Source organism: Rhincodon typus, chromosome 11, assembly GCF_021869965.1.
Source record: "Rhincodon typus isolate 14 chromosome 11, sRhiTyp1.1, whole genome shotgun sequence".
Taxonomy (NCBI): domain Eukaryota; kingdom Metazoa; phylum Chordata; class Chondrichthyes; order Orectolobiformes; family Rhincodontidae; genus Rhincodon; species Rhincodon typus.
The window spans coordinates 24,775,797-24,788,885 of NC_063342.1; the positions used below are offsets into that span (position 1 = coordinate 24,775,797).

General features: G+C 40.4%; 1 protein-coding gene across 1 annotated transcript in view; it reads right to left on the bottom strand.

Moving 5' to 3' along the window:
* The window catches only part of htr1fa (5-hydroxytryptamine (serotonin) receptor 1Fa), a 117,973-nt gene extending 107,444 nt beyond the window's left edge, over positions 1–10,529 (bottom strand). Inside the window, exon 1 of the mRNA XM_048602968.1 lies at positions 10,456–10,529. The gene's annotated coding sequence lies outside the window, so the exon portion shown is untranslated. The remainder of the gene's footprint in view (positions 1–10,455) is intronic.
* Between the last annotated feature and the right edge of the window lie 2,560 nt (positions 10,530–13,089).

The following is a 13,089-nucleotide window of genomic DNA, read 5'->3' on the forward strand; positions in this document are numbered from 1 at the left end:
GGATGAACACAGCAGGCCAAGCAGCATCATAGGAGCAGAGAGGCTGACGTTTCGGGCCTAGACCCTTCATCAGAAAAGGGTGCTCCTATGATGCTGCTTGGCCTGCTGTGTTCATCCAGCCCTGCACCTTGTTGTCTCGGATTCTCCAGCATCTGCAGTTCCTACTATCTCTGTACCTGAACCACTTCTTTTTCAAGATAGCCCATTTTTCACCTAACTTTTGTTTTCCTGACAACCTTTGGCTTCAGTCTATTCTATAATTATTCCCCCATTAATTATTCTTATAATGGATGGTTTTTATACTTTTCACCATCATCTTAAACCTTTTGATATAATGGTCACTAACCCCTAGTGTTTCCTATATTGAAACTTAACATTTTTTGGCCCATCTCAATTCTGAGAACCAGGCCTAACTGTGCCACTTTTCTTATCAGACTGGACACATGCTGCTGTTGGAAATTCTACTCTATTATATTTGCACCTTTCTGTAATTTCTTTGCAGGCTCATCCAACCAATTAGGGGCCTAAAGGCATTCTAAGCAATATAATTGCACACTTTTTGTTCTTTAGCTCAAACTAAAATTGTTTCTGTCCTCGAACCCTTGAGACATTCTCTTTCCCCAGCACTTCAATGCTCTTCTAAACAAATACTGTCACCCTCCTCCATTTCTATATTTCCTGAACACCTTGTATCCAGAGATATTTAACACTCTGCCCTGCTCCTTCTTCAACCATGTCTCTGTTGTAACTACAACATTTCAACTCCCCAATCTTCTTTACTATAATTTGTGCATTCACCTCACGCACAGTATTCTTGACTTAAAATGTTTTAATTTCTCCCTTAGTCTGACTTCATGTATTAACTTATTATTCTCTGCTCTGGTGTTTTCTGTCTGTCCTAGTATTTTGTACACCATGATATTCTCCTTGAATACTCTGTTGTGTTCCCACCTGCTGATTTAGTTTATAGTCACTACCTAAAGACACTAGCAAAAAGCCCTGCATTTGCAGCATCATGAATTATAAAGCTTCCAGTACAGACAAGTGTGGTATACTGCAAGCCCAACTGACAATCTTAAATTAGTTGTTAGTGTAACTGTTGTTAGCACGCACAAGGTTATTTAGTAAAGTTGTACAATACAACATCATATCTAATGTTTTTCTAAGGATTTGCAAGTATGATCTGGTTGGGTACATCAGGACCTTGCCTGTTGTGAACAGCTGTTTGATATGATTTTCCAGCCTCTGGGATGTAAGGCTTAGCATCACACCAACATTAAGGTTCATAAAACACATTTCTCATTTGATAGGTAAAAGTCTTTTTTTATTTTGATTGCAGCATCCTGTTAGTGGCAAACACCACTTGTTTTGCTACTTCATGGTTGCAGTATGAACCTGCTTGCTTCACCTGTTGCTCAGATTTTTGAGGTGCCTTACTGTAATTTGATGTAGACTGAGCACTTCTCTGGCCTGAAAGTGGTGGCTTGATGCCTGTTCATGAGATTGTACAACAGACAGCATGAAATGATTTGATCAGGATAGCCATTAGCTTGTGTGATACCTTTGTGGGGCCCAGTCTCAGCATCAACCCTGCATGGTGAGCAAATGGCTTGGGTCCTATTTACAACTGAATAAAATTATTGAAAGCCATTCTCTGGTTCATTCCTCAGGGCAAAGCCTTGACTAATCAGAAATAATCCATCTGGTTTAATTGTAAACAAAGCTAGGCAAATAACTGTCTGTCATCATCTAACTAATACATTCTACATTGGCAAGACCTTGACTAAAGTCCACTTGCTAAGCAACAGACTCTCTTCTCAGGCAGTATAAATATTTTATCCCTCTTAACATTTAATGTCCTGATAAAACAATAGAGTGCAATCAGTTTAGAACTGTAAGCTTAATGAGTTATCTCATTAAATTGATCTTGAGCTTGTAACAGATAGAAATAATAACATATTTGAAGCAGAAATTGATGAAACACAGTCTAGATTTAGGTTAGGTGTAGGAATAAGAGTGGGATATTTAACCTAAGAATAATCTTTGATAAATATCTAGAAGTAAACAGGAACATTTGCATTTGCTTCATAGATTATTAAAAGACATTCAATCATGTTAATCAGCAAAAGCTGTGTGAGATTGTGAGATTTATCCACAGCTTATATTGGGATCAAATTATGGTCACTAGGCTAGAGGACTGGCAATCAGATATTAGAAGGAAAAGTACAACAAGGCTATGTACTGTCACCAATCTTCACACAGGACAAACATTCAGACATTTAGATACACTTCCAGAGGTAAAAATTTAAGACAAAAACAAAACACACTTGTGTACACTAATGACACAGCACTACTTGTAGAATCAGAGCAGGCCCTACAAAATATCGTAGATCAAGTAAAATTTAGAAGTATATAATGCAGATTGAGTATGAACACTAATCAGACAAAAATGCTTGCAGTTAGAAGGAATACAGTGGAAGAAACTAGAGTGAAGATTGAAGTGGACAGCATCAGAGTGGAGCAAGTAAATAAAGAAAAGCTAACTGAAGATGGCCACTGCAATGCTGAAGTCAGAAGGACGATAGGGATAGCCATAAGTTATTTGGGGATGAATCTTACTTTTATGGCTAAATATCAATTTTTTTGAATTTGATGGAGGGTTTTTGATGTAAGCTCAAAGTAAGCAAGAAGTAAGAGATCAAGCAAATTGCTCTTGGTTCACTTGTTTCAATCTGTGAGCTGGATGTCTGTTCCTGTGCACAAAATGTCCTTGCAGCAGTATTGCAATGATAATCACTGGTGTGCACCGAGGTGCGGCTTTAAAGTTCAGGAACATATTGTAAATAGGTTGATATGCCCTGATGAAGCAGAGAGGCTAGCAAATGTCCAATTTGGACGTGCACTGTGTGTGATCACTGCCCTTGGAGCATGCCCTGAGATTCTGGTACTGGGTGTCTAAGGTGGGGGTCCTTAGGAGCAAGCAGTGAGCTGAAGTCACCAAGCACCTGATCAGCTTTCGATGTGGAGTTTCTCAGCATCTGCTGTTTTCATGGCAGACAGTAAGCTAAGAGACTTCACATTATTGAGGTAGCTATGCAATTGATTAGGTTAATAACAAGCAATAATCCCCCATAAAAAGGCAGCTTGCTGCTGCCTGGTAAGGTACTCGTCTAGAAATCCAGAACTCTGTTGGAAAATGTGACTTGTTGCTTCAAATGTCGAGACAGGTTCCACTCAATATCTCATGCGATTCTCCCAGACTTCTTGCCACAAACCACATCATTCAAGACTCCACTTTTAATGGACATAAAGGATGTGTTAACAACTAGAAAACTTGTAACAAAATTTAGAAAATAAAAATCCATAAGATGCTAGATTCTATCCACTTTCCTGAATGCTTCAGAAACCTGAACAATAAGTGATAAGAAGTAGACTGCTTTGAAATGTGGATGCTAAGACATTTGGCAGAAATTCCATAAGTAGACCATAGGACAAATGAAGATGTGCTTGAAATCTTAAGAGCAAAAAGAACACTAAAACATGACATCCAGAAAGAAAAATGTCAATATTTCAGCCATTTTACACGATCTGAAAAGCTGCAGAGATTTCTTCTAGACGTGAGTGGCAATTGAAAATGGAGCCAACTGAGGTGTCATGGGATGTTGGGATGACAGACATCACAGAGTGGTTGTAGATGAGCTGCTGTTGGTTTGTAAGCATGGTGTGAGACAAACAAGCATGGCATTCCAAGAGAGTAAATTGCTGGTATGCGTGGCCACAAGCTGCCGCAGCAGATTACAACTGCAGTGCATCAAATTGCACTGACATCGGATATCTGTGACTTTATAATACATTTTTGAACTTTAGGAAATACATGAGATATTGAATGTAGATAATTGGTTAAATACATTGATCGAAAGTTCTAAAGTGAGAATGGACAAAAATTCCTTCTGTTGTACTCTAAGAACATTATTTGCGTATGTAGGTCCCAGTTAGGATTGCCATGTTTTTTTTCTAAATGGCAAACAAGCAGCTGGTCTCAACCAAACAACTATACTTCTGACAATTAACAGGTACAGCTCAAAGTTGATAACAAGCAGCCTACACACAGTTTTTGCCTGAATGCAGACCTTCTAACTCAAACTGAGGAACATGGCATCAATGTGCATCAGTGCTAGAATTGCAGTCTTTTTCTATTTAAGGTGGCTCATAACAGTAGCTATTCTGCTTCAATCTATTTGAACTATTTCTATATATATATATAACATATGGTGCAGCTGTGTATGCCATCACTGTGGATGGCACGGTGGCTCAGTGGTTAACACTGTTGCCTTACAGCACCAGGGACCTGGTGGTTCCACTCTCGGGCTACTATCTGATGGGAATCTGTACATTGTCCCGGGGTCTTTCCTCAGGGTGTTCTGGTTTCCTTCCACAGTCCAAAGGTGTGTAGGATAGGTGGACTGACCAATGTAAATTGCCCATCGTGTCCAGGGATATGCAAGCTAGGTGGAATAGCCATGGGAAATGCAGGGTTACAGGGATAGAGTAGGGGGTCAGTGTGGTTGGGATGCTCTTAAGAGGGTCAGTGTGGACTCGATGGGCCAAATCGTAGGTTCCAGTTTGAAAGGATTCTATGACTAACACTCCCACACCCCCACATAATTGTATAATGCCTTGTAAGAGGCAAATGTAGGCATTGGCATAACCAGCTGTCCTATGCCTAGTGCACTCCGTAGATGGCATTGACTACTGTCAGTCATTGCACAGAATCTTAAATACTAAGGAGAAGTGGGTTAACATGTGTGCAGGTGTTAGCTCCCCTGGATGTGACATTGGCACATTATCTCAACATCATCCTGCCCACTTCTCGGTTTCACGCAGATTTTCAGGGAATTGGAGATCCTTGTGCAGCTGTTGGGCAATATCATGTTTTAATCAAATGCGTACAACTCCAACGACAGTCAAAAGTTTGACTCCCCTCTCACTGCACTGACAAAGGGGCTGCACTCTGAAAGCTTGCGATTTCAAATAAACCTGTTGGACTATAACCAGGTGTCATGTGATTTTTTACTTTGTCCAACCTCGGCACCTCCACATCATGACCACAAAGCAGCAAACCTTACTGGCACTACATCCACAAACATCTGCTCCTTCCACCACAGACACTCAGTAGCACTAGTGTGCTCTATTTACAAGACCCACTGCAGAACTTCCACCAAACATCCTTAGACAGTGCCTTCCAAATCCATGAGTACTACAATCTAGAAGGATAGGGGCAGCAGATAAATGGAAACCCTACCACCTGCAAGTTCCCTTTTGAGGCACTTAGCATCCTGATTTACAAATGTATCCTTATTCTTTAAGTGTCAATGGACCAAAACCTGGAATTCCCTCACTAATGCATTGTGGGTCCGCCTATAGCACATGGACTGCAGCAGTTCAAGAAGACAGCTTGCCCCCAACCTCTCAAGGGCAACTAGGCGTGGGCAACAAAGGCTGGCCAGCCAGCGATGCCCACATCCCACAAGTATATAAAATAAAGTATTCTGACTGTAGCACCCTGTGCATGTATTTCCTGAAGTGTCAGCAACATGCCGGCATTGACAAGTTGAGTCCTTCTTCAGTAAAATTGAGGAGCTGGGCACTGCACAGGGAGAAAGGAGGCTGGTTATGGCATTCCTTTCAGAGACTGCTTTCGCAACTTGACAGGTAACTGCCAGTTTCTTGAAAGTTAGTTTAGCTTCCTTGCACTTGCCCACAGTCAGCCCTCAATGTATCCTGTGGAGTAGCAATTCTACCATGCATGGATTTCTGGTGAAGAACACATGGAGCTGCAATACCAACAGCAGCAGGAGCAGCAAGAACATCAAAAGCAGAGAACATGTAACTTCACTGGGCAAGGGGGATGGATGCTGAGATCTTCCTGCAAGGATCGAAAGTTTCCTACAAGACTGCTTCTCACCAGACCGGATCAGCATGCAATGCCAGTGGTCATCAATTTGTCTATCACTGGAAGGCCTTTATTGTCTACCACACCCCCTATTCCCTATGGAGTTTCAGTCTTTACTCAAAAGTTTGCTCTCTCTTCTCCTGCAAAGACAAAAAGGAGCACTCTAATAGCAACAGGCTTGTATTGTGTGCAATGCAGGGAACAATGATATCTTATGCTGAATAAAACCAAAAGAACTGCGGATGCTGTAAATCAGGAACAAAAACAAAGTTGCTGGAAAAGCTCAGCAGATCTGGCAGCATCTGTGAAGGAAAAAACAGAGTTAAAGTTTCGGGTCCGGTGACACTTCCTCAGAACACACCAGACCCGAAACGTTAACTCTGTTTTTTCCTTCACAGATGCTGCCAGACCTGCTGAGCTTTTCCTGCAACTTTGTTTTAGTTCAATATTTTGTGCTGAGTGGCTGTGAGGCATGGGTGCTGATGGGAAATACGATGAAGGAGAAGATAAATGTTGGCTGCTTAGATAGAGAAGTGCAGAGGAACTTGGAAAGAGAGAGAAATACCCGATGCTGTCGGGTGAGTTGTTCTGAGGAGTGTTGTCCAGGAGAATATTAGGGAAATCAGAGTGTTAGGGACCACTCACCAACCCTCTCCTCCTGAGACTCTGGAACATTTTTGCTGTACTGCCTCATGGTTAGAGGGAACATGAGGCTGAGTCATCAAGCATATTCAAAGTTGAGACAGGCAGATTTTTAATCAGTAAGGGAATCAAGGGTTATGGGGAAAAGACAGAAAAGTGGAGTTGACGATTGTCAGATCATTGGATGATGGAGCAGACTTGATGAGCTCAATGGCCTACTTTTGCTCCTAATCCTTATGATCAGCCTGCTGCTGATATTTTAGTCACTTCCACAAAAAAGTGACCTCTGCCTTTAATCCATAGGAATTATCATATCACCACCATTCCTCAAATCTGACAGTTGATCTTCCAAATATGAGTGAGATGCATGGGGAGCAGCCTTCCCAGGTCTCCTCTGTGCCCTTGTGCTTGATGCAACTTCAGGAATCCAGTTTTACCCTAGTCACTCTGACCCAACTGAGCCAGGGCATTTTTAGCTGATGTTATCATTTCAAAATTCAACCCATGGATTGGTTCAATAAACTGGTCAAAACATGCTAAGTGCACAAAAACTAGTTCTTATTTTATCTTTCAAGCCATTGTTATATATTCCTAATTTCAAATTATATCCAACATATTTGTGAAATACACACTTCAAAGTGTGAAAATGTATTCAGAAGAGAAAATGCAGAAATTTTATAGTTTTTTTAAGATAAGCTGCTTGAAATTCAAAAGCTTCTCAGAATGTGTAAACTACCCTCAGTCACAGCAATTAACCTCAGTTCATCCTCAGAATCTACATGAATTAGCCTATTGACCTTAAACAAACAGGTCACTTCAAAGACATTAAATTTTCATATTATAAAATACAAAACACACCACTAAAAGCAGTGAAGCAGCATTAAAAGCATTAAAATCTGACTTAACTTGAGCAACATTATGGGAGACTGGTTAGATGTTTCATGTTAAAAAGTACCTGACAGCAACAAAACAGACTGCCCAGTCACAAGTTGAATTTGATTAAAGGAAGTTGAGTTTTCATAGAATGAATACATCACCTTTCCTCACAATCACCACAACCAGAAGGAAAATCATTTGAAATGACAGAACTAAGTGAGATTGTGATTTTTTTTATTGGCTGAGTATGTGTTTCTGTAATGCTCCTGACAGAACAGTGCTGTTTCCATTGAGTGTATCTTATTAATGATTATGTGGGACTTAATTGCAAACCAATCCCTATCAGCCCAAATGAATCACTATTGATTTGGACATTGGAAATGTTTGTCAGTTTATTTCTCTCACCAGAATAATATTCCAGGGAAGAACAGCAAAGCAACAATAATGATCACTGTTGGTAACCAAAGGTAATGTTCTTCAGAAGTCTTAATTCTGACTTCTAATCATGAATAAATGGATGTGGAAGATACAGAAAGTTGCAATGCTCTTATTGCAGTGTGTTTTTGTTTATTCCTAATGCACACAAGAAAGATGCAAGTGAATTAATCTTTTATCCATGGCAATGAATTGTTTATGCTACATCCTTAGGAATCAGAAATGATAGTTAATAACAAAACATTCCTTAGAGACTTTGCATTAGCATTTAGAAATCACTAACGAAGCAGGGGTAGCGGCAAATGGAATAGGATGAGGCTCTGTGAAACCCCTGTATAAACATCAAGGCAAAATAGTTAGGTTGAATGTTCTAGTTCGGCACTAATAATTGTTTGTTTGTAAATATTGAAACTATTACAATTGTACAGCAGTACCTAAGAGTGGAACATACTCTTTTTGTAGAACTTCCTATAATTTTCAAGTTGAAATTTTTGCATCACACCTTTACAAATTTAATGAATTAAGTATATTTTTTGAAAAGAAGTCAAGATACTTTTTGTGGCTGAGGTTCACTCAGAAATTATCACTGTATGTATTCAGGAGTATGTGGTAAGTGTAGGAAATGGCAGGATTTGTCAAAAGTTGTTACATCAGTCATAAATGATAATAAAATACCCACATTGGCCAACTCCACATGTTTCACATAGTTTGATCAGCGAATCCATAATTGATGCGTATGACCCCCTAAAATAGTTGTGTGGGTTTTAACCACTAACATTAGCCTCTAGTGAGACATTTCAATGAAGAACCATGACTTACAGTAAAATGCACAACTTGATTAAATAAAATCAATGTGCAGTTTTGGTGCTTATTATTTCCGCCACAAATCTGGAAATAACATTCCCATAAAAAATACACCAAGATTATTGAATCACTTATTGTTACATGATATTGGAGTTAGAGCCAATGAGACCCTAAATATCTCCCAATGTCTTCCTCCTACAGTATCCACTTTAATCATGCTCGCTCTGCTTTCCCTCCTGAATTGACTAACTCAATCATACTTGCTCATATATGAAATTCATTGCCTTAATTCATAAATGAACCAGATTTCTGAGATATATCTGTACAGACCAATGACTACGCTTATAGTCCTAAGGAAGTAAGATGGTAAAATATTATCTTTAACCATGACATATATGCACAAGGTCCATTCAGCGCTTCTTTGCGCATGAAGTTGGGGTGGAAAAGAATTCGAGTTCCATTAGTTAGGTATTTCTGCATTTACTGTACGATTTGCAGGCTTAGCTGCACAATTTGGTGCAAACAGCATTGGACCCAATTCAATTAAAAAAGTCGGTTTCTGAACAATTCTAATGACCGGTCCTGCTAAACATTTGCTAACCCTACAGCCAATATGTCTAATCATGACAACGTCAAACCACACTGAGTCAAATAGAAACTGAGTTAAAAATTCCTTTGCCAAGGAAGTGCTAGAAGAATCAATGGGTAAGATGGAATAAAATGAGAAAGAGTGGGACATAAACACTCAGTAGGGAGAGATGGTTAAGTTAGTGAAGTTTTTACAAAAGCAAATTAAATGGGGGGGGGGAGGGGGGCGTGCAGGAAAACAAAGGTTGACAAACTAATTTCTTCCTGAAAAAAAAAGCTGGTTTATGAATTAACGTTTATTTCCTGTTTATTTATCTCAATGCTTTATTAGCATTGCCATTGTCACGAATGTCTTTTTAGAAAAGACGACTTATATAAGAGATCCAATGAAATATTTGACGCACAAAGATCATGCAGAGGATGAAATGTTCCCACCGGACACACTCGAACTACCATTAATAAGATCAGCCATTTCCCTTTTCAGCAACGAACAATGTTTGAATTACTTCTGTTCAAAGTGCACCTTACATCAATCCGTTTATCACTTATGCAGCAAGTATTCTCTATTGGCAGACTGCACATCAATGATTGAATACAATACCATTCATACATTAGAAAAAAAATTGAAACCCGTATTCAAATAACACTAAACGGTTCTTTTTATAAGAACTTCGACCACAGATATTAACGCAAAAGTGAAAGATGATCAATGTAATCTCAATGTGATCTGTGCTTTTTCTTCAGATCCGGAGTTGTATTTTTGACAATATAAAAATCAGATAGCTTCAAGTCTAGGCTGCTTCTTGTAAAGCCCAGTCTTCCTAAATAACTTTTTGCCCCTGAATGACTAATACAAGCGAACACAATTCTAAAAGTTAACACATGCTTCAAAACCGTTGGGGTTCGAAAACGTTCCGCAAAATATATGAAGAGAACTTTCGCATTCATCAACAAACCACCGGACGATGAGAACGTGCCCACTCCATCACAGACTAACACATAGGCGGACTTTGCACATGTACATGTTTCACCCGTAGGAGAACACTGAACCTCCGCAATTGCTCCACAAATACGAACCCCCAACCCCCTCCGAAAAATTAAAGCCCACTCAATACCTATCAACAAATATGTGCAACTGGAAGCTCAAATAGTCATACTTTTTCAAGAAGATTGAAAGAGGTCTGGCTGGCCGGCCTTGTTGGTTAGCGATGCATCAAGCAGACTGTGTTCACATGTTGTCAATATGACAGTGAAGTGATACTGTTATCTCACCACCCCCCAACGCCTTCCCGTGCCGGGAGCAAGCGCAAAGCCACCAGCACATTCCGGTTTGACTGACAAATCGCCGGCAGCGCTGCGGTGTGATCACCCATTTGTACAGACAGCAGACCATAGACCAGCACGAAAGATGACGAGATGCGTTTTTTTTTACACGGTTCACGAAGTGATGGATAGACACAGAGAAGAAATTCCAGTACGGGGAGGGGAGATGGGGGAAGGGTGCTAATATTATTAATAGCAGTGCTTCTTATTAGTCACTGCACTTGGCAGACACTTGGCAGGTGATTTTCGTTTTTATTTACGTGCGTGGCAAGATGCGACTACATCTCAGATTGCAGTCTTGGCAATCGGCTGCGTGACAAAGAACTTTGCATCATCAATTGAGCAAACAATTTAGCTCATCCGTCCAAACGGACAACTGTTGATTCTGTGGGGTAGATAGTGCAACATTATCTATATCAAACTCCCGCAATCGCCACCCCATGTCCTCATCTTCTTCCTGAGTTATACTTTCGGTCAGGTTCTCCACCCCACCCACAGTTATTTGTGAGCAGCCCTGCGCAGTGTTTCCATGACAACGACAATAATCAGCTTTGGACATTTGGAGAAATGTAGCTGGTTAAAGTGATCAAATACTCCGTTGTAGTAACCTTTACTCGTACTGTAGGCAATAATGCACTTGAAAATTAAGTATGACCTATTATGTGAGAGGTAACAAGCTCAAATAAATGACTATTTACAGCATCATTTTGCACACAGGAATTAAAAAGAACTCTTCCGAATATATACCTTAAGCATTTGCGACTGGAGACCCACGCTCAACACTGTGTTCGCCTTCCTTTGGGGTCCGTTAATGGATCTGTGGGATATTAAGCAGTAGTCTCTTTGCATTCTAATGCGATTTCTCTCGGCACAATGTTCCAACTCCCATATTTCAAAGGAAATTATTTGGAAGATAATTGATCGGAATGAGGCTTGAGTGGAGTATAGACATCAGCATACACTAAGTAGGGGTGAATGGTCCCATTTACAATGCAATTTATAGATCACGTGTTACTTACCGAGGGACAGCATGCACAGAGAGCTTGTGCCAACAGTCACCGATCTAAAATTCGTCCGGGGGCTGGAAGAAGATTATGGTAGACATGAGCTCATCGTTTTCTTGCCAGAGGTCAGGAGAGGAGTAAAATGATACAAATGCAATTAGGGATTGAAATTTTTATTTAATCATTCACAGGATGAGAGTGTCGCTGGCTAGGCAGCATTTATTGCTCGTCCCCAATGGCCCACAGGGCAGTTAAGAGTCAACCACATTGCAATGGGTCTGGAGTCACATGGAGGCCAGACCAGGTAAGGATGGCAGTTTCCTTCCCTAAAGGACTTTATTGAACCAGATTGGTATTTCCCAACAATTGATAATGGATTCGTGGTTATCTTTAGACTCTTAATTCCAGATTTTTTTAAAAATTGAATTCAAATTCCATCATCTGCCATGGTGGGATTCGAACCCAATTCCCCAGAACTTTATCTGGGTCTCTGGAATAAACAGTCCAGCGATAATACTACTAGGACATCGCCACCCCCCGCGCAATATGCCTTTAAAGCCTGAAAATAACACTACATTAGAATTTACTGATGTTTGCTGTGGATATCAAACTCCTGTGTCCGCTAGCTTTGTGAGGGTTAAAATGACTGGAGAATTCGATAACAGTGAATTCGGTGCTTGTCACGACAACACAGTTCAAGAGCAGACAGTACACGGCTGCCGAGACAAAACTTTAGGAATGAAAGAGCGAGCCTTGATGGACTTTGCCCTTAAGGTAGTATATACCGAAGGGTCTGTTCCACGTTGTACATCGCTATGACTCTATACAGATTGCATGCTGTAAGATATGAGCAGGTTTGTCTCAACTTCTCTGTAGATTGTAATCGGGTCGATTTGCCTGCAGTCTTGAGAGTTAGCACCTCCATTAACAGAGAGACAAAATATTTTAATTAAAAACCGAAAGAACTGCGCATGTTGTAAATCAGGAACAAAAACAGAAGTTGCTGGAAAAGCTCAGCAGGTCTGGCTGCATCTGTGAAGAAAAAATCAGAGGTAACGTTTCGGGTCCGGTGACCCTTCCTCAGAACTCTATTTTAATTGTCTGTCCAATACTATCCCGCAGTATAATGTCAGAGTCATGGAAGCGATGCGGTCAGCACACGGACAATTGGGTTCAAAAAGCTGTGGAATGTTTAGCAAATATAAACTGTCACCCCACAAGGACTGTTTAGATTATTGCCAAGCATTCTGTTAGAAGCACACTTAACTGCAGCTGGGTAGGGATTATAGTAGCTGAGAGATGCAACGGGGAACAACAATTCGAGATAACAGTCGAATGATGAATAATAGCATCTGCCAGTTCAAGACATGCCGGTGAACTGGAGAAGCTAAAAAGAGTGTCAATACCTTCGAGGCCAAGCAGCCAGATTAAAGGTGATCAAAGGAGAGGAGAAAGGATTTGTAA